The 18,525-nt window shown below is 39.3% G+C and overlaps 1 protein-coding gene across 3 annotated transcripts in view; it reads left to right on the top strand.

Moving 5' to 3' along the window:
* The window catches only part of fbrsl1 (fibrosin-like 1), a 268,766-nt gene that overhangs the window by 210,812 nt on the left and 39,429 nt on the right, over positions 1 to 18,525 (top strand). For all 3 annotated transcript variants that reach the window (XM_052116960.1, XM_052116968.1, XM_052116978.1), the window contains exon 4: positions 11,462 to 11,510. The gene's annotated coding sequence lies outside the window, so the exon portion shown is untranslated. The remainder of the gene's footprint in view (positions 1 to 11,461; positions 11,511 to 18,525) is intronic.

The following is an 18,525-nucleotide window of genomic DNA, read 5'->3' as shown; positions in this document are numbered from 1 at the left end:
TGAAATTTTGGTACCGTGACGAAACTAACTTGATGAATTAATTAACAAAATGATCAAGGATTAATCCTTCTCGCGCCTCTAACTTTGCCTCAATTGATATAAACACTGTAGCGAATGCAGTTTTCAATGTAATTGAAAACCCTACCGGGAGCCTTTTGTTAGAAGGTTGACTTGGTCACTGGTATTTGCAAGGGTGAGGTTTAAACAGTAAGTGTGAAAGCCAGAACCATAATTTCTCTCTCAAGGTTAGCGCAGTTGTCGGATCGCTGAATAAAAGACAGTATGTTGGACGCTTTGTTGCAATGTGCTTAGTTCACTTGGTTTGCTTGGCTAACTATTCACAGTCAATTTCTTAAGTGTTTATTTATAAACCTTGAGCCCTCATACACTGCACATCTGGGGCCGAGGTGATAAAAGAAGCCCTGCACAATGTGCTGTTGTTAGTGTTAGAGAAATGTGACATGCCTGGGGCAGCTGCCACGATGTTTAGCCTTCCTAATGTTCCCTATATAAACTGGCTGTCCGGTGTGTCTGACCTTTTTCCACTAGTCACAAGTTTCTTAGCACTGAATAAAGACATCACTTATATAGAACTTGAAATAAATCCTGATGCTGTTGGTAAGCCGCAGCATTGTAGGACCAAAATTGGCTGCCAGAGGTGTCACCAGGTTAATTCTTCACAGGGTGTAGTTTCACACTTATATAGAGTTAAAGACAGAAATTCTGTTTGAGGGAAGTGTGAAGGTGTTTTAATGGTGGTGTAGCATATTTCTTAATAGTAAGGCTTAAACATTGTAATGTTAAAGTAGTCTTACTGAAGAGTAACTCAAGAATGCATTAAACATGTTTCAAGTTGTCAGACCTTTTGAAGCCTAATTTAGATGATTGAAGAAGCCAAACTTTTTTCTTCTGAATGACCTAAAATACTTGAATGAAGCCTACGGTTGTACTATAAATAAATATTAAGGAATATTACTTCCAAACCACCTCAATGATCAGTTTTAACCAATTATCAATCATCTTCAACCAGCCGAGTTCTACTAGGTCCAAAGTTTCAAGATCGGCAAAAACTAATCTGTTTTGAGATTCTATTTTCAGTTTACTGATGTCATTTTTTTTCCAAATATACAGTATGTGTGAGTATTTCTGAAATGCTCAGTTTTTGGTGGAGGTTTATCAACTGCTAAAAAAATGCTGTTCCAGCGTGGATGAGAGGTGTAAATGTAGCAAAATCAATGTGTTTTCAAACGAGCATGTAAAAGTTTTGATATGGCCTAAAAGAAACCTGTTCGCTGAGAAAGTATAATATTGCCTTTAGACCACCTCAAGGTACTGAATATAGGAGATACACACACTTCTACATGGTTTGTAAAGCCAGTGGTTGGCATTTCAACCAGGCAGATGAAGTCAGAAGCCTATGTCCTAGGCGCCTACATCCTTTTCGTCCCTCTATTTTAAGGACAGTTAAGCTGCTGCGGTGATTTTATAGGCGCGAGTAGAGCTGGGTGACCTGCTGAGAGGCTGTGGCACGGGTATAGCATTACAGCGCTCAGTAACGTGAGCAGGGGTGTCTGCTTTAAAAGTAAATTCCACTTAATGTGGTGCATCCCTTCCCAACAGGAGACTGGCTTAACTGGTTGTTCCTTTATATAATACATGGCATGTCTGTTTATGCTGTGAGGGGTTGGAGGGGGATTAGTTGTTGGCACGCTGACAGTTCCTACCCCTCCCTTTTCATTTCCTTCACCTATGACGTTTCTGAAATGCCCACATTGATCCTGCAATTGCTTGGTCTGCTGTGGCTCTGCTCAATTAATTTTCTTGAAGGATTCTACAACATTCACCATGATTCCTGCAGGCTTTTGTTTATTACACTTCATGCTTCCTAAACTTGCAAACATGGAGACCAACAAATGGAAGATCAAAGGTTCATTGGTTCCAGGGTGCAAGGGCCTGTTTGCATGAACTACCCAGCTAGAGTTTGTTACATGAGTGCAGTTTTCAGTTCCTGAATGCACCCTTGATTCAGGTTAAGGTGCCTGCTTCTGTTGGCTGAATTTGTATTTGTGTTACAAGGGGATGATTCATGTAAGATTCACATGGCTTCCCGGTCGAATGAAAACAGGGCGTCTTGCTTTGCATTTTTTTCCTCTCATTAAAGGCATCAGTGCTTGGCAGAGCATGCCACGGACTGCCACGCAGTGAGACCGCCATGCTCTGTGTCTAACAAGACCTCGAAACAACCCTCAGCAACCATCGCACTATTTCCTGCTCCGTCCTACTGCTGATGAAGGCCCAGCAAGGGGCACAAACCCTTTATTATCTATGAATTATTCAACATGCCTGGATGAGTTTCTCTTTTAGTGAGGCAGATCGGCAAAGAAAAGAAACTCTCCTTTGCTCTCCTCATAGATTGCCTGAGGTAGTGAATGTTCTCATTGAAGAAAGCAAGGTGAACAAGAACAAAACTATGCAACGCTTTAATCCGCCTCACAAGAAATGCTTGCATTTTATGGAGTAGAAGTACAGTCTGTTCAATATTTTGTACTGCGTTTAGGTCTAAGGTTGACCTAATTTTACAAACCTTGTTAGTAAACGCTTTTTGTTCACTGATATTTGTGGGAAGATAACCTTTCAATGTTAAATTATGCACATCATTCAAACCATAATTTTCTTTTGTCTTTAATTATGCTGTCTACTTAAAAAAGGTCCATAGTTTGTGCCATGTGTAAAACAAAATTATTTGTTTTCTTGGGGTTGTGTTCCTTCATTTGTCTCAACTGCCCTAACACAGTAATGTTTTCGATTTTATTACTTGTGAGCATCCGGTGACATGACATAACCGCCCAGTGGAAGTGTCTGGTTAACCAGGATAGAAGCTTGTTTACCTCTTTCTCGCTCTTTCTTTGCTACTCTCCTTATCTCACCCATGTTGACAGCAGTAAGAAACCCTGGACTAAGATATTTATCTGCGGTGTGTGTACTAAAGAATGGGCTCTGATTCCTTTGCTGATAAGCCAAGTTTTATCTTCCCCTGCTTTCACATTAAAGACTAGGATTCCTGTGAGAACTTATAGCCTGCAACAGCCCCTCTGTTGCTACTGTCTGTCAACCAGGAGAATGGAACATGGGTTTCAAAGAAGGACAAGTAGTTCAATTTCACCTTCACAGTTCCATAGCTCATTTCGTGACTTCACTGTTCTGGTTCACTTTTTTATAAATTGATTTTCTTTGTATATTTTTGACATGCTTAGACCTGCATATGTACGTGCAATAGCTCATCTAGTTTTGCACTCATCGTGTATTTATAATACAACGAGGATAAATCTTTACAAAAGTTTCCATCCGATCAATGAATGATGTGATTCTAAGTCTTGGGCCCTCCCTCTTTTCTTCATTCCTTCTAACTTTACCTTCTTAGCCAGATTTTGCTTGCCACTGTTGTCCTCAGTTTGCTCACTGACTGGCACTGTTCCTAGTTAAGCTGCTTTGATGTAATATTGCTAAGGGTGCAAATGTCTGGTTCTGGATGTAAAAAACCCATTCTTTTTCACCATAGGGTAGTAGAAAGATCTTTAATAATAACTTGTAAACCTTTAAAGACAGACTAACGTGAGCTCCAAGATTGTTAGCATTATTTTATATTCATTTTTACATTTAAAATTGTGTTTAATTGTGGTTTTCCTAGTGAAGAATTACACTACCCTTATTACTGATGGTAAACAATCCACCAGTTGAAAAATTGCGGCAAACAAAGCTCACCAAACAAGCCCAGCAGCAACTGCCCACTCCCATAATGTCCTTTGAATGATGCCACTGTTGCTGTCTATTAGAGGTGGGCGATATGCCGGTAGACATGATAAACCGTAAAAAATTTGGATTATCATCTTTATTGCGGTAATGCAAAATCGCCACCGCTTGGCAAGAAATGTGCACTTAATTCTATTCACGTAACACATATGCGGTACACATTCTGTCAGAGAAATGGAGAAGGAAGGCGGGGAGCTTTACGTGAGACTGGGAGTTTTCGGCTACTGAAAATCTTTCAGCGGACGCCCAATTTAAATTTTGGGCCGCCGAAGCAAATTCAATGTCATTCTTCTCATGTTCTGAATATGCTTCTCATCTCAGATGCAGCTGTGTATCACATGATTGTCGCATGCGAGTCCACTCCAGCAGGCTTCCAGATTGTGCTCCACAGGCAGGAGAATGCAGAACGTGTGATCACTGGCACTACTCAATCCGGTTTCTCTCAATCACAGTGCAACTTCAAAAATTGAGGTTTTAACCTTAAAGCGCTATGGAGGAAGTCAAATAGCAATAGAGCCTGGCATTCTAACCAACACTGATGAGGAAAACAGCTAAAACAATGTGTTATGTGCCAACGTGTGTGATCTGTCATGTGTGTTTTTTAAACTACACCTCGTGGTGTAGATAAAAAACTTCAGTTAGCATGATGTTAGATATTATAAAACAAACCAGCTTTGCTTTCAGATATTCAAATAATGTCTACAGAGATACTTAAAGAGCTGAATGAAGTGATTTCTATCAAGGATTGGAAGGATATTTTTTTTACTCAATTATTTCCTTTGTTGCGTTGCTTTCAGAAGATGTCAAGTTTCTTGAGGAAAGTTTTAATATAATAATACTTGTCAACAACATCAGACTGAAATATAAAATTTAGCATTGTGGTAAGGTTGATTTCCACTTTTTGATTACCACCAATTTATTATTATTATTTTTGTTTTACTCTATGTTGGTCAAGTTCAAAATAAAGAGAAAATCATATAAGATGAAGTCGATTTCATATATAAAGTATTTAATTTAATTAATGGATATTTATTTCATTTATGAACCAATTTGTATTTTTTGTATTTATTTATTTAAAATTTAACTGTATCGTGATATAAAATTAGTGATATTGTGATACAAGATTTTGGTCATATTGCCCACCCCTTCTCTCTATAGAGTTTGACGTTAGCATGTTTGCTAAACTAACAATGCAGTACTTTAATAAGCATTCAAATATGTAGGACGCACAGAGAGGAAAGTTAATTTTATTTTATTTATTGATACTTTTCTCTTTATTGAATTAAACATAATTGCTGTTTGGCTTTAGCGTTGCTATGCAACACATCTTTTAATCTCTCTTTCTTTCTTTTTCCCCCCTCCCTCATGATCACACTCGTCCCTGCACTCACCCATTTGGATTCTAATTTGTATTTCACACTGACATGCTGCTATGTTAACAGCCCATGACTGCTCATAAACAGGAGGATGCAATTGCAAAAAGGAGTGATAGAGATATTAAATAATATTTCCAAAGAAAGAAGACACTGAAAATAAGGCAGATCCCTACAGAAAGATAAATTAAGAGAGATCAGAGCAGGAAGGGTGGTAAAAATGTAAATTAAGTAACCAAGTAAAAGGTTGGATTAGATACATGAATTTAAGGGGATTGAGGTATGCATACTGCAAGAGCTGTGCTGTTTATACACTTGGTCTTGTTGTTGCCAAGCAAGAGATTCATGGCAAATTTTTCCCTACCCTCGGCCACTTGCGGTGAAGAGCACAGACTTGTGGGTAGGACTGCATTTTGCACAGTCACCCAGTGGAATACATTATCATCTTAATGATGCTTTAGGTGCAGATGCATGTCTAATGTGCTGGTGTGGGAGTGTGTGTGTGTGGAGTGGAGAGGGCAGAGAGCTGTAATCACTCTTACACACACCTGTTCTGACTGGAGGCGGTCTGCGGCGCGGCTGATAGGATGAGAGCGCAGAGGGAGAGATGTGGCGGTGTTCATGATAAACGAGTATGTAGGAGGTCATTAAGCAGAGCAGCGAGAGGAGGAGAGGGAGGGAGAGAGCTGGGAGAGAGAAGGACAAACACAGTGAAGATAATTAATTTGGAGTTTCATTAGCAGGAACTTGTACGCCTGGATGACTGCATGGGTGCAGGAGTTGCGAGCAAACACACGCACAATCCAGTGCATACACAGCATGAGATATCTCACACAATCTCACAGCCTTGTGCAACCAGAGTGTTCGACCTCACATACCCATAGGAAAGAAAACTCACTAATGAGATTTCTTTAAAATCGGGACTGAAAAAAGGCCCTAATAATCTTACATGTCTCCAAAAGAAATCAGTACAATCCACACCTTCCATGCACTTTTAAAGTTCAGTTTCAGTTTAACTAAAACAATAATTTATCTTTTTACATAAATTTCACTTCTTCAGCTGAGAACATTCCTTCAAAAATGGCATCAACCATCAGAGTTTGAGTATTTCTGTAACTGCTGATCTCCTGGGACTTTCAAGCAAACAGTCTTTAGAGTTTACCCAGAATGGTGCTAAAAACAAAAAACATCCAGTGAGCGGCAGTTCTGCGGATGGAAACGCCTTGTTGATGAGAGAGGTCAACGGAGAATGGCCAGACTTGTTCAAGCTGACAAAAAGGATACAGTAACCACTCTCTACAATTGTAGTGAGCAGAATAGCATCTTAGAATGGACAATACGTCGAACCTTGAGGTGGATGGGCTACAAAAGCAAAAGACCACTTTGGGCACTTTATTAGGACCATAGTGTTCCTAATAAAGTGCTTATAGAGTGTAACTGAAAACACCATTTAAGTTTCCTGAGCTATCAAAGTGTAACCTAGCACTATACAGCTAGGGTACAACAAATGTGCACCCCTCAAGCTACAGCAACAGCATTAACACACACAAAATTCAAACTTGATTGAGCGAAATTTTGATGTTGTTGGTGGAGCGCTTAAAGGGATCAAGAGGGTGATGCCTGAAATGTTTATCAGCCCCTCTGCTTGCTCTCGCTAATATGATGTTACATAAAATGTGAGAAAATACAAATTTGTAAGGCTTTGGACAGCATTCTACCGTTAAAAGGATAGTTCACCCAAAAATGAAAAGTCTGTCATTATTTACTCCCCCTCCCCCTTTCTTTCTTTCTTCGAAAAGGAGATGTTTGGTACAATGTTAGCCTCAATCACCACTTTTATTGCATCTTTTTAGACACAACGAGTGAAGTGAATGGTGATTGAGACTGAACATTCTGAGTTCCACAGAAGAAACAAATTTGTACAGGTTTGAAGAGAGATGCTGCAAAAGAATGGCTGAGGAATGATTGCTGATTGAGGAAGCAGGGGGAGTTGGAGTGACAATGACAAAACAGAGGCACAACCAACATTCTAGAATGCATGTATTTGTTGTAAAGGTCAACCTGTTACTGTTAGGTTAATCTGAGGACTCAATGGCAGTCCTCTTCGGGCCATGCTGCTGGCCTCTCTCTCTCTCTCTCTCTCTCTCTCTCTCTCTCCTCTCTGATGATAATTGATGCCATCTGGCCAGCCTGCTAGCAGCTGGCAGCATGACATCACACCAGTGCCACTCCTTCCTCTCTGAAGCCTCCAGTGGCCTTGCAGTGCCACCCTCTTTTGACACTGAACCAACAAGGTGTCAGAGGTGAATAGAGAGGCATGGGGAGGGAGGAGCTGGGGAGGAAAGCGATCAGCCATCTTTTAGTATTTTGCTATTTATATTGTGTCTTTACACAAATTTATTGCACCATTCATGCTGATTTTAGACATTCAGCAAATTTGAGAAGGACTTAATCAAGGAAATGTTTTTATTGTTGTTGTTTTATGTACCATGGTACAACTATGTTTTTGGACATTACCATAATGGGAATACTAGGGATGCACCGATCTGATACCTGGATCGGTATTGGCTCCAATACTGAAGCTTTTAGACGGATCAGGTATTGAACCGACAAGCCCGCTCCAAATCCGATAATGTGTGTTAGTCTTGTTCATTACTGTCAAGCTCAAAAAAGGACATAAAAGAACCATAGTAGTTCATATGAATCACAAAAGGGTATGTTTAATAAGTAAATATATAAAATACACACGCAGCTCCAGAGCGTCAGTGAATGGAGCTGCTCTGTTTACACACACACTCATGTCTATATTTAGCCTTCACGTGTCGCGAAATATTTGAGCACTACTCACAAACAACATCTAAGATGTAGATGCTCAAAAGATCGATTTTTTTGAAACACTAAAGTGCTATGTGAATACTATGGTATATCAATATGGGAATCATATTATGCAGGTCCATGTTTTGTTTGTTGGTTGGTTTTGGACACTACCTTGATGGTAATCATTGAGCACTGTGGTATTACTATCTTGTACCATCACTGCACCATGGCACCTCTACAGTATTTTTATAAAAAAATGTAATAGACTTGTCAATTTAAGGCCACATCCACACTTACAGTATGCGTATTGATAAAAAAAAAAGTTTGTTTACCCTGTAAATTACTCACTTTCAGGAACATTAAAAGAGAAGATAAAATGCCTTAACATTTGGCAGAGTTCGAACTCTGACTGTTGTAATTGTTTTTTTGGATTTTGAACACCCTCTGCTTCTTCCTTTTCCCGTTTCTTCTTCCCTGAAAGAGTCCAGTGGCACTTTACAGCTGTAGGCTGCAGGTCTCAGCAAAGGCAGGCCCATGACCTTTTTATCTTTATCTTCCTTTAACTCCCTCCTTCCGCTGCCTGTCCATTTCTCTGGCTCCTCTGATAATCGTGTCGTGTCGTGGTCCAGAGGATACTTCATCATAGCCAACAGTTAATGAGTGCAATGGGAGATGTGAGCTGAGGACTGTTTCTGTGTCTCAGAGCCCCAGCCCTTGCCTCACTTCCTTCCAGATCCAGTATCACAAGTCCTCGCGGGTCAGGCCTCCTGCGGCCCCGCCAATGCTGTTTGGCTCCCAGCAATGTGGCTTCAATTTCCTCCGTTTTGAAATGGTTATAGCCCCTCTGCTTCCTTCAGAGAACCGGGTCTTTGCTTTGTTTTTTTCTGTCTCTCTCTTTCCTTTCTCTTCTGCTCATTTCGATTATTCTTTCCTTTAACCGCATGACCCCCTCCCCCCCATGTCATAAGAATTTGTTATGAGTGACCTTTGACCTCTGGCCTGTAGGGACACTGTTTAAAGGTTGCTACGTAGAACAGCCCTCTGGCATAAAATACAAACGTTGAAATGTAGCCACCATTAAAAAAAATTTATATTGATGCAGTCCCTTTCTTGTTTTAAGCCATCTCAAGAACATTTTTCATAGACGGATCTTTGTATTGATAATCCCTTTACAATGTTCAAGGCGTGCGTCTTTGTCCTGAACCGAAGGCTAATACATATGTTACGGGCCTCAGTTACATCTGAACCTCTTTTCTTTCATGTAGTCCTACGGGTATGTGAAAGAAAATGTTCCAGCGCTTAGACACAGAGAGCATGTGTAGTGTAAAATCCCACTTGCTGAAAAATTAGTCCCACGACATGGTGAATTATGGGGTTGAAATAGAGCTCTTTATTAATGTAGTCCAGGATTCACGTCAGTGAAAGTCTCAGAAATTATGCCACAGTGTGGGTCTAGTCTCAGAGGAGGTTTAGGGTATTAGCCTTGAGTGCATGGAGAATGTTATAATGAAGCAGCAAACTTGGTCTATGAAAGACCAGAATTCAAAAACTGGTCAATTTCCTCAAAACGCTCTACAGACATGCATTATACATGCTAATATTGGCAACAAAATTAACCATAGTTATATTTTGAAATTTGAAAACATTTGTTAAACAATGCCATTTTTTTTTTGTTTTTTTTTCCCCCTTTTTGTTTAATTGTTAAATCATTCGGAAAAGCTTGGTAAGAGATTGCTTTTAATTAGTTTTGGCCAAGATGGTCGAAATGGTTGACTAGTCGATCGAAGTTTTCTGAAACTTCATAATTGTTTTTGCTTTAAGATTTTTTGTGACTATGCTTAAGGAGGGGAGGGGAGGGGAGGGGGAGGGGGCATTTACAGATGTACCTTTTCAGACATCCTTTAAACCTATACATTTTCAGTGCTTCCTTATGTGACTGGACTTTCAGACTAGTGATTCAGACAACCTAACAACTACCAATTTTTCTAGAATTTAAGTTTTTTTTTTTTAATAATTGAAAAGGTCTTGACATATTTATATAATTTGTATGTAATTGATGTTGGCCGGTTAAGCACACTGCACACAAATACACATTTGCAGATAAAAACATATAAAAACAAAAAATGCTGTAGACAGTAGTAGCATTTTAAAGTAGCCTATTCAAAGTACATTCAGTGACAACATTTATTAGGTACATCTGTACACCTACTTATTCATGCGATTTATCAATTCAGCCAATTATATGGCGGCAGTGCAATGCATAAAATCATTCAGATACGGGTCAGGAGCTTCAGTTAATGTTCACATCAACCACCAGAATGGGCAGAAATGTGAGCATTAAAAACATCCAGTAAGCAACTGTTCTTTGGATGGAAACGCCTTGTTGATTAGAGAGGTTAACGGAGAATGTCCAGACTGATTTGAGCTGAAAGAAAGGCTACAGTAACTCAGATAACATAAACCAGATGCTCTGGATTAAAACGAGCCCAACAACAACAACAGTATTCAATGCGTAGATCTTGAAGTAATCTTCAAGGAGTGAGTAGACATGCTTCTATGCTGAAGGGAAGTCAGCTGCTCACAAGTCGTATTGTCTGCTTCATGTAACCCTTTTTTCTCTCAATAATGTGATTTTGACCAGGTACGTCCTACATTCATGTGCAGCTTTATTTCTGGAAAATATAGTTGATTTTCAAAATATAAAGTTTGGCATTGCTTTGTTTTTGACTCAACACTATATGCTAAATTCTGTCTCTTTTGGTTGGATCCACAGTGTACGGTATTGGTAAATTGACAGAATGTTGTTCTGTTATAAGAAAAGGTGGAATGTCTATGCTGCCATTCTTAACTGCCCATGTGCATTGTGTGCAAATAATTTATGATTTCTTTAAGAGTCCCACGTCTTGTCTGTCAATGAGTGTTTGTTGTTTTAATTGCATGGCATGATTTTTACTTGCTGCTTGCCATAAACTACACAATTTGGGACATGCAGGGGAAGGAAAGGAGACTCATGTTTAGTCTAGTACCACTTAAGTCACTTTGTAGGAAGATGGTGTTTTTCCTATTCTAATCTGCGGGTTGGAGTTGTGAATCTGTGATGTCACAATCCACCAGTATTCTTTTACTATTAACAATAATGTTTTGGGGAATAGCACAACTTGCCTTGATGCAAAGTGTTTTTATTTAAACAGTTATACATTGTTTTACTTTATCTGTAAGCTTTTAATTTCATATATTTTTCCTCTATTTTCTTTTCTTTCCTCTCATCTCCTTTTTCTGTTCTTTTTTTTGGGGGGGTGGTGGAGGGCATCTGTATGGTGGCCCAACAGTGCCCCCCAATGTTGTGGTCTCTACCCCTTAAGAAAAGAAAAATTGGATTGAAATGCAGCTTACATGGTGCATAAAATGAACATACTGTAGATTGTTGTAGCTCTCTAAATGTGTTTCACTTCTGTTTACAGGCATCTGATGTAGGATCGGAGAAGCTCTTCTCACCTACTGCACCAAAAGGTAAGAGCTTGGATCATAATTTAAGTGTTTTACATTTATTTTTACCTGCATTGAATGTATTTGACATAATTAAGCATTTCTTTTCTGTGCAATTGATAGAGACTATTGTCAAATCGACTTCATTGCTTTGAAGGAATACATTTTTTTAGCTGTATGTGTATTCCCTAGGAATCAAATCCATGAACTTGGATTGGTTGAGCTATAGGAGCTACAAGCTAGTTTCAGCTTTCACTCCATTCGCAATTAACTGGTTTTGAAAACAAAAATGTCCACAACAAAAGACTTGTTTCTTTATTTTTCATTCCAAGGAACAAATTTCAGGCTGCAGTTTGGTGGATGACTCTTGTTAGTGGTGTTGAAGTTAATGTATTTTCCCAAAAAGCCTGACAATACCAATAGGTTCCAACGGCCACTGTAAGCCCATTTCAAGAGCTGTATTTAATTCTCAGGAGTAACATTTCTTTTGCTTTGTTCCTTTTCTAATTTGTTTTCATGAATTTTGAAGAGATTTGGTCTTGGAAGTCAAGTCAAACATCTCTTCTAGATTGACCTCAAATGATGTGTTTCATAGGTAAAGCAGACATACACGTTTTTTTGGAGCACACACTGCACTGTATTGTGTAAAGGGGTATTTGGAAGTTGAGAAGAATGGAGCCTTGATAATCTGGGAATAGCACTCATGTTTGTAGACGCTTAGAAAGCCTTTAGTAAATGTGTCCACGCAGGGCATCGGTACATTTTGTGTAACCAGACTCAACTGAAGGGGTTACAGTTTGCATCGCTAGACACCAAATGCCAAATTTTAAGATGCCCTGTAACCCCTGCTAACCAAAATCCCATTAAAACGCTTTAAAGATTGTAAAAATTGAGAAATGGTGCTTATGTGTTTCCTTGTGTTTTTGTCATTGTGTTTAAGTGGCTACTGACAGAAGTTTGATTTTAATGTGGATCTCAAAATTTGACTCTTTGGATCACATACAGATTTTGTAAGGGAACTAAATTGTGAAATTAATTCTGTTTGTTGCACAGTGTGCAGGAGCTGTTTGGTTTAATGCAACAGCTTTGATGCCTGGCATGAGTCTTTTACAGACACCCCCCCAACCCCCCTTCCTATAAAAACAGAGAAAAGAGGAAGCGAGAGGAGACAAGTCAATCTCAGGGGAAGAGGAGAACTTGTGACCACTATCGGGGTCCAAAATAGTCAATTTCAAGCATGTCTGGGAAAGACTTCCAGACATACTTGATGGAAAAAGAATCTGGCAACACATTGCATGTGTAAAAGTAGATCAGAGCATATGGCTTTAGCACTACAGTTTGTTGTTGCCATTACATGTGGCCTAATCTGGGTTAGGGATGATGCAGGGACTAACTACATTTTACTGCTAATGTGCATCAAGCAAACATGCATCTTTGGGATTATTTCTGGAGAATTACTCTCCCTCTGTCTCATGAAAATCCCATTTCCCGCTCCCCAGGGATCATAGGGATGATGTGGTTAAAGCAGAAAGTGTTAGCAGAGTGCCAGATTAGGATTCGGAAAGAGTTAAAATCCAAGAGTGTAAATATGTGTATTAAGTGATTTAAGACTGAAGGGAGGAAATATTATTGTATTTGACTGTTGACAGCCAGTCTATGGAGATTACAGATCATGCAGAGACTCCATAACCTTCGATATCCTTGAGATTTCATGATAGTTCTGATATGAACTTCATAACTTTGGATATCCATGAAGTTTCTTAGTTCCAATATAGACTTCCTATCTTTGCATATGCATTTAGTGTCATGATAATCTTTGATATCTAAGAGGTTTCATGATCGTTCCAGTTCAGACTTGATAACCTTTGATATCCATGAGGTTTCTTGACGGTTCCAGTTCAGACTTTGTAGCCATTGATACCCATATGGTTTTACTGTAGTTCCAGTATGTCATACATCATCTTACTAAGTTCACAGCTAGAAGCCTTTGGCTCACTGCTTCAGAATTCTTCAACTATTAGAGCTCTAGGGCCTCAAGTTTAAGTGTTTGCCTGAAATCGTAAAGGTGGTTGTTGAATTTATTTTAGATTTTCATGTATGTCAGTAGCACACATGCCTTTTCATTTGCTGTTCCAGTTGCTGTAATCACTCTTTTTACAATAGCTTAAGCACTCAGCAAGGAATGTATCATTACCCTTGTTCTTCTGTTGTCACAGTTGAATGTGGGTTGTCCAGACGTTTTTTTTCCATGGAATGTACTATTCCTCGGGGCTGTTATTCTAGATTTGGGGGCATAGCAGCATATGTGTCCCATTACAGTATATCCGCCGAGACCAATCTAAAGCTCGCTCAGCTCTGATCCCCAAATTGGTCTGCCCTGGAGTACTTCTGGCAGGCTGATCACTCGCTTGGCTCATTCCTTGAATTAGAGAATTGCATTACGGGGAAAACACCTCAGCTTGCATGTGGTGCTGCTTATGCAAATATGCATGTATCTTGGTTTCTCTAAACAGCTTTATTGCGCTCTGGTTTTTGGTTTGATTGATTTTGTTCCCTCAGTCATGTACTGTGGTGACATACAAGTTTTGTATCAGCTTAACAGATGTTTAGCTTTACGGTAATCAATACTTGTATAATTACCGTGGTTGCTGTGCTTTTCCTTACTTTTTAAGAGGCTTGTTCTCCTACATGCAGTGCCAGGTTTTTTTTTCCCAAATGAAGCCATTGTTTATTCACTCTCAGATTTGTGCACAATAGTTGTGGCTAATTTTGAGATGTTGTTAGATTACTATACTTAATTTATTGGAGTTTTTGAAATTATTTTTGAAAGACAAACTTTCTAAGTCTGTGTGTGAATGCTTAATCTTTTGAGCTAGTGTACAGCTAAAGCAGAGCTATAGAAGGTTCCATTGTTGGTCATAAACTACATGAGGTGAACCCAGTACTAAATCAAGGAGTTTGATGTTATTTTGAAAATAGATATGACCAGGTCGTAAATACAAGATGTCGAATCGACTCAAGACTCACTCATTCATACTTATTGAAAGGGGAAGAGAAAACGGTTTGTGATTTATGTAAGAATTTCTTGGGTGTAAAACATATTTGAATAGAATGTCCATTTCTAAATAATATTAGACTACTTTTTTATTCAGAAAATATATGAATTGACCTTTTTAAAAAGGTTTCTCCTGGAATAATTTTAGGATTTCTATCATATATTAAACTGAAAGATTCTATATAATTGTTATTATTACTATTGTTATTGTTATACATGTATATTTTTGTATATTGATTGTTTTTAATACAAAATTGTTAAATTATTGTAAACAATGTTTAAATTGAAATACTGTTGTTTTTGCCATGAATATAGCCATTGCTGCTGATATGGCATCAAATTATAAATAAATAAACCATTGTTGGTCCTTGAACAATGTACTGCATCTACTAATATTACAGTAATTTTAGAGATCCCAAGGGTAGATGGGTGAGAGTTGGTCTCTTTCTCTTAATTTTACTTATCAGTAATGGGTAGGGCTCAATGCTAATCATTTTTTCTACTGGCCAGGTTGGGCCAGTGCTTCAGATTTTTACTGGCCCTGCCAAAATTTTCACTGACCCCAACACAAAAATAACAAATAGCTGTTTTTACCATCATGGCTTAAATAAATTAAATACATATTTTTTACTTATGTTTTTAATCAATGTCTGCAACTGAGCCTGGGTTGCTGGGATGCTGACTACCACCCCTGGAGTCGTGAGTTCGAATCCAGGGCATGCTGAGTTTCTCCAGACAGGTCTCCTAAGCAACCAAATTGGCCCGGTTACTAGGGAGGGTAGAGTCACATGGGGTAACCTCCTCATGTTCATTATATTGTGATTCTCACTCTTAGTGGGGCATGGGGTGAGTTGTGTGTGGATGCCATGGAGAATAGCGTGGCCTCCAAAAACGCTACGTCTCCGCAGTATCGCGCTCAAAAAGCCATTTGATAAGATGCACAGATTGATGGTCATCAGACAACTGAGATTCTTCCTCCACCACCCAGATTGAGGTGAGTCACTACGCCACCAAGAGGATTTAGAGCAAGAAGGATCAAAGATTATTCACTGAGTTTTTATTCACAAAGATTTTATTATTGACTGAGAGAACAGACTTGCTGCTAAATTGGTTGTGATGTGTAATATACAGTAGGTAGATATTAGGCCTGATCTCTAAATGAACCATGTGTATATATAACATGAAATCAGACAACCCAAACAAGACCAACACTGACTGCATTACAAAGAACAAAAACAAAAATACCTGTATGGTCGAGAAATAATATCTATAGTGATCTTGCTCGCGACGTGCAAAGATAGTGATAAACATTAACTTTTATTAAATGATATAGATCAATGAGTCAAAGTTCCTACATTATAAGATATTAAAGCTTGTTTAACAAATGTTTGCAGAGACAGGTGTACAAAACACAGAACATTAAACACTATTTTGATGATCGTACACCTGTAGCACAAATGCTAGCGTAGTAGCATTGTTTATCAGTTGGGTTGCTAGCAGACATCTCTGGTGACAGTCAAACCCTGTTATGCTAATGCAAGCTTCGCAGTTTTGGTTGTTTAAATGTAATTTTCCAAGTATCTGGCAATGGAATTTTTTTATGGTCGAAGATTGGATAATTGAAGTAGGTATTTCCCACATCTGACTTGAATGAAATGTAGCATGACTATCTATCCAAACTCTACCTTAGACATTGACCCCGCCTCAATCCCCAGTTAGCCTTTTTTGGCCCAAGGGTTATCAGCATGCCAAAGGCCATTGGCCCCGAATAAGCCCTGAGGAGTTACGGTTAAGCATGCATTCATTTGGTCTTACATTGGAAATGAGGCTATTGTTTGGACTTCCAGTTTGTTCTTATCTAACACATGATGTAGGCTATCTGATGATTCCTTTCTTTCTCGCAATGTGCTTTTTAATTCTAGTTTTCCAAACACATATTATATTTGCAAATTGTTGTGCTACTTCCACATCCCTTTCCAAATCTTCCATATTTGTTTCTTCTGCTACATCCTTAACCAATTAAACCAAACTTGTTTATTTTAGGCTTAATTGAACACATCATTCTTGTAACTTGTCTGTATCAATTTCTTCTCATTTAAGTTCCTCATCAATTTTGTCCAACAATTTTGTTTTTGAAGCTCATATTGTACATCTTTTCCTCATGAGTCATTCCAAGGCAACTCACATTGTCCTTTGTTCTTTGTTTGTCATTTAACATATAACAAGTGGCATTTTGGTCACCAAACAAAGGGGAGGCTCCACGTGCCCACAGTCTCTACCTAGTTATTAGGGATGTGTGGAACATCTAATTTCACTGACGTTTAACCATACACTTTTACTAGTTTATTAAGTAAAAAGATCCACACACCACTTCCCACGTGACCCACCAAAAGCAAACCACAATATATCAACCACAAGGAGGTTACCCCATGTGACTACACTCTCTAGCAACCAGGGCAATTTGGTTGCTTAGGAGACCTGGCTGGAGTCACTCAGCACGCCTTAAATTCGATCTCGCGACTCCAGGTGTGGTAGTCAGCAACTTTACTCACTGAGCTACCCAGGCCCCCAGATATCCTATATATTTAAAATATAACATTAACATGACAGGAATTTAAGCACATCCTTTGTAAAATAAAAAGCCAAACGAAAATGTGTATACATGTTGTACAGTTTAATGGGAAAATATTAACCAACTAGCAATTCCACTGTCGACTATCAGCATCAGTACAATTTAGTTGATTAGTCTCACACATCACTACTATTTATAGGCATGGGTAATAGAGGTCCCCAATCAGCTCCAATTGGAGGAGTCTGAAATTGTTGCAGAATACTGGATGATCCTAGATTTGCAGCAGAGTTAGACAGAATATTTGCAACAAAACGATGACGCACCCATTTTGTGTGTGAGGTCTGTCAGGCAAACCAGGGGCATGCTGGGATAGAGAAGGAAGATTGTGGTGAAAAGACATTTGTGAAGTGGATTTTGGTTTTCTGATCCTGATTAATTTTGACCCGTTGTGCTCATTTTAAACAACGTATTACTGTACGCGAGAAGCACTGCCAGCTTTGGGCCAAACTGGAAGCTTAGCGGCTTTGGAAGGCTTAACAGCAGATGGCATTTTAAGCCGGACTTAATAAATTGTTTCCATTAAACCTACCGGCCCACACATACTGGATTAGATTTGTAGAACAAAGGAAGAAAGAGACTTGGAAAGCAACAAAAAATAAGGGAGGGGGTAACAGCCAGTGCCACAACCACACAAGATCAAATTGATAATGCACGTTGGCCATGTGGTTTTTGCTCTTAAATCAGTGGTAGTCGAAATCAGCCTGTGCGCCTGCCTAAGAAAAAGAATGTAATAAGCACTCATGTACTCATAATTATATGACAGAATTTTCATTTTTGCCGAGATATTCCTAATAAGGGTTATGTCTGGCCACCACACATATTGTTCTATTTTTCTTGATCGCATTTGGCCAAATCAGTTCCTCTGTGGATTGATTCTACTCCCCCTGTCCCACCTCTTCTCCTTGCTCTCCCCAGGGAGCCGCTGGGTCGTTCTCTAAGCACTCATTATATGCTACACGGCTCAGGGTCTCCGTGTCGAATTGCTAATCAAGCACTCTGTCTGCAGGCCCACAATTCAATAGCCGTTGAGTGGCCTTTGTTCCTACCCGCTATTTGCTGCATGTCAATAAATGTCTGCTCCCTGCTCCGCCTCAGCGGAGGAGCCTCCTCCACACACGCCCTCCCTCTTCAACCCTGCAGAATATAAAATGCATTTGCTCCTTACCCCTCCCGCAAGGGCAAAGAGAGAGAGGGAGGGAAAAATGAGTGGAGGCCAGCAGGGGTCTAGGGATTTGGGGGAAGCAATGGAGAATGACACCGTGTTTGTATGTGGCTCTTCTCATCCACTGAGTTTAATGCTGATGCATTGCTAACCTTAGCGCTGCAGTGTTTGTGGTCTCTTGCCCATTAAG

This window comes from Xyrauchen texanus, chromosome 4 (assembly GCF_025860055.1).
Source record: "Xyrauchen texanus isolate HMW12.3.18 chromosome 4, RBS_HiC_50CHRs, whole genome shotgun sequence".
Lineage (NCBI taxonomy): Eukaryota > Metazoa > Chordata > Actinopteri > Cypriniformes > Catostomidae > Xyrauchen > Xyrauchen texanus.
The sequence above is the reverse complement of the archived record's forward strand: the minus strand, read 5'-3'. Positions and strand labels throughout refer to the sequence as shown.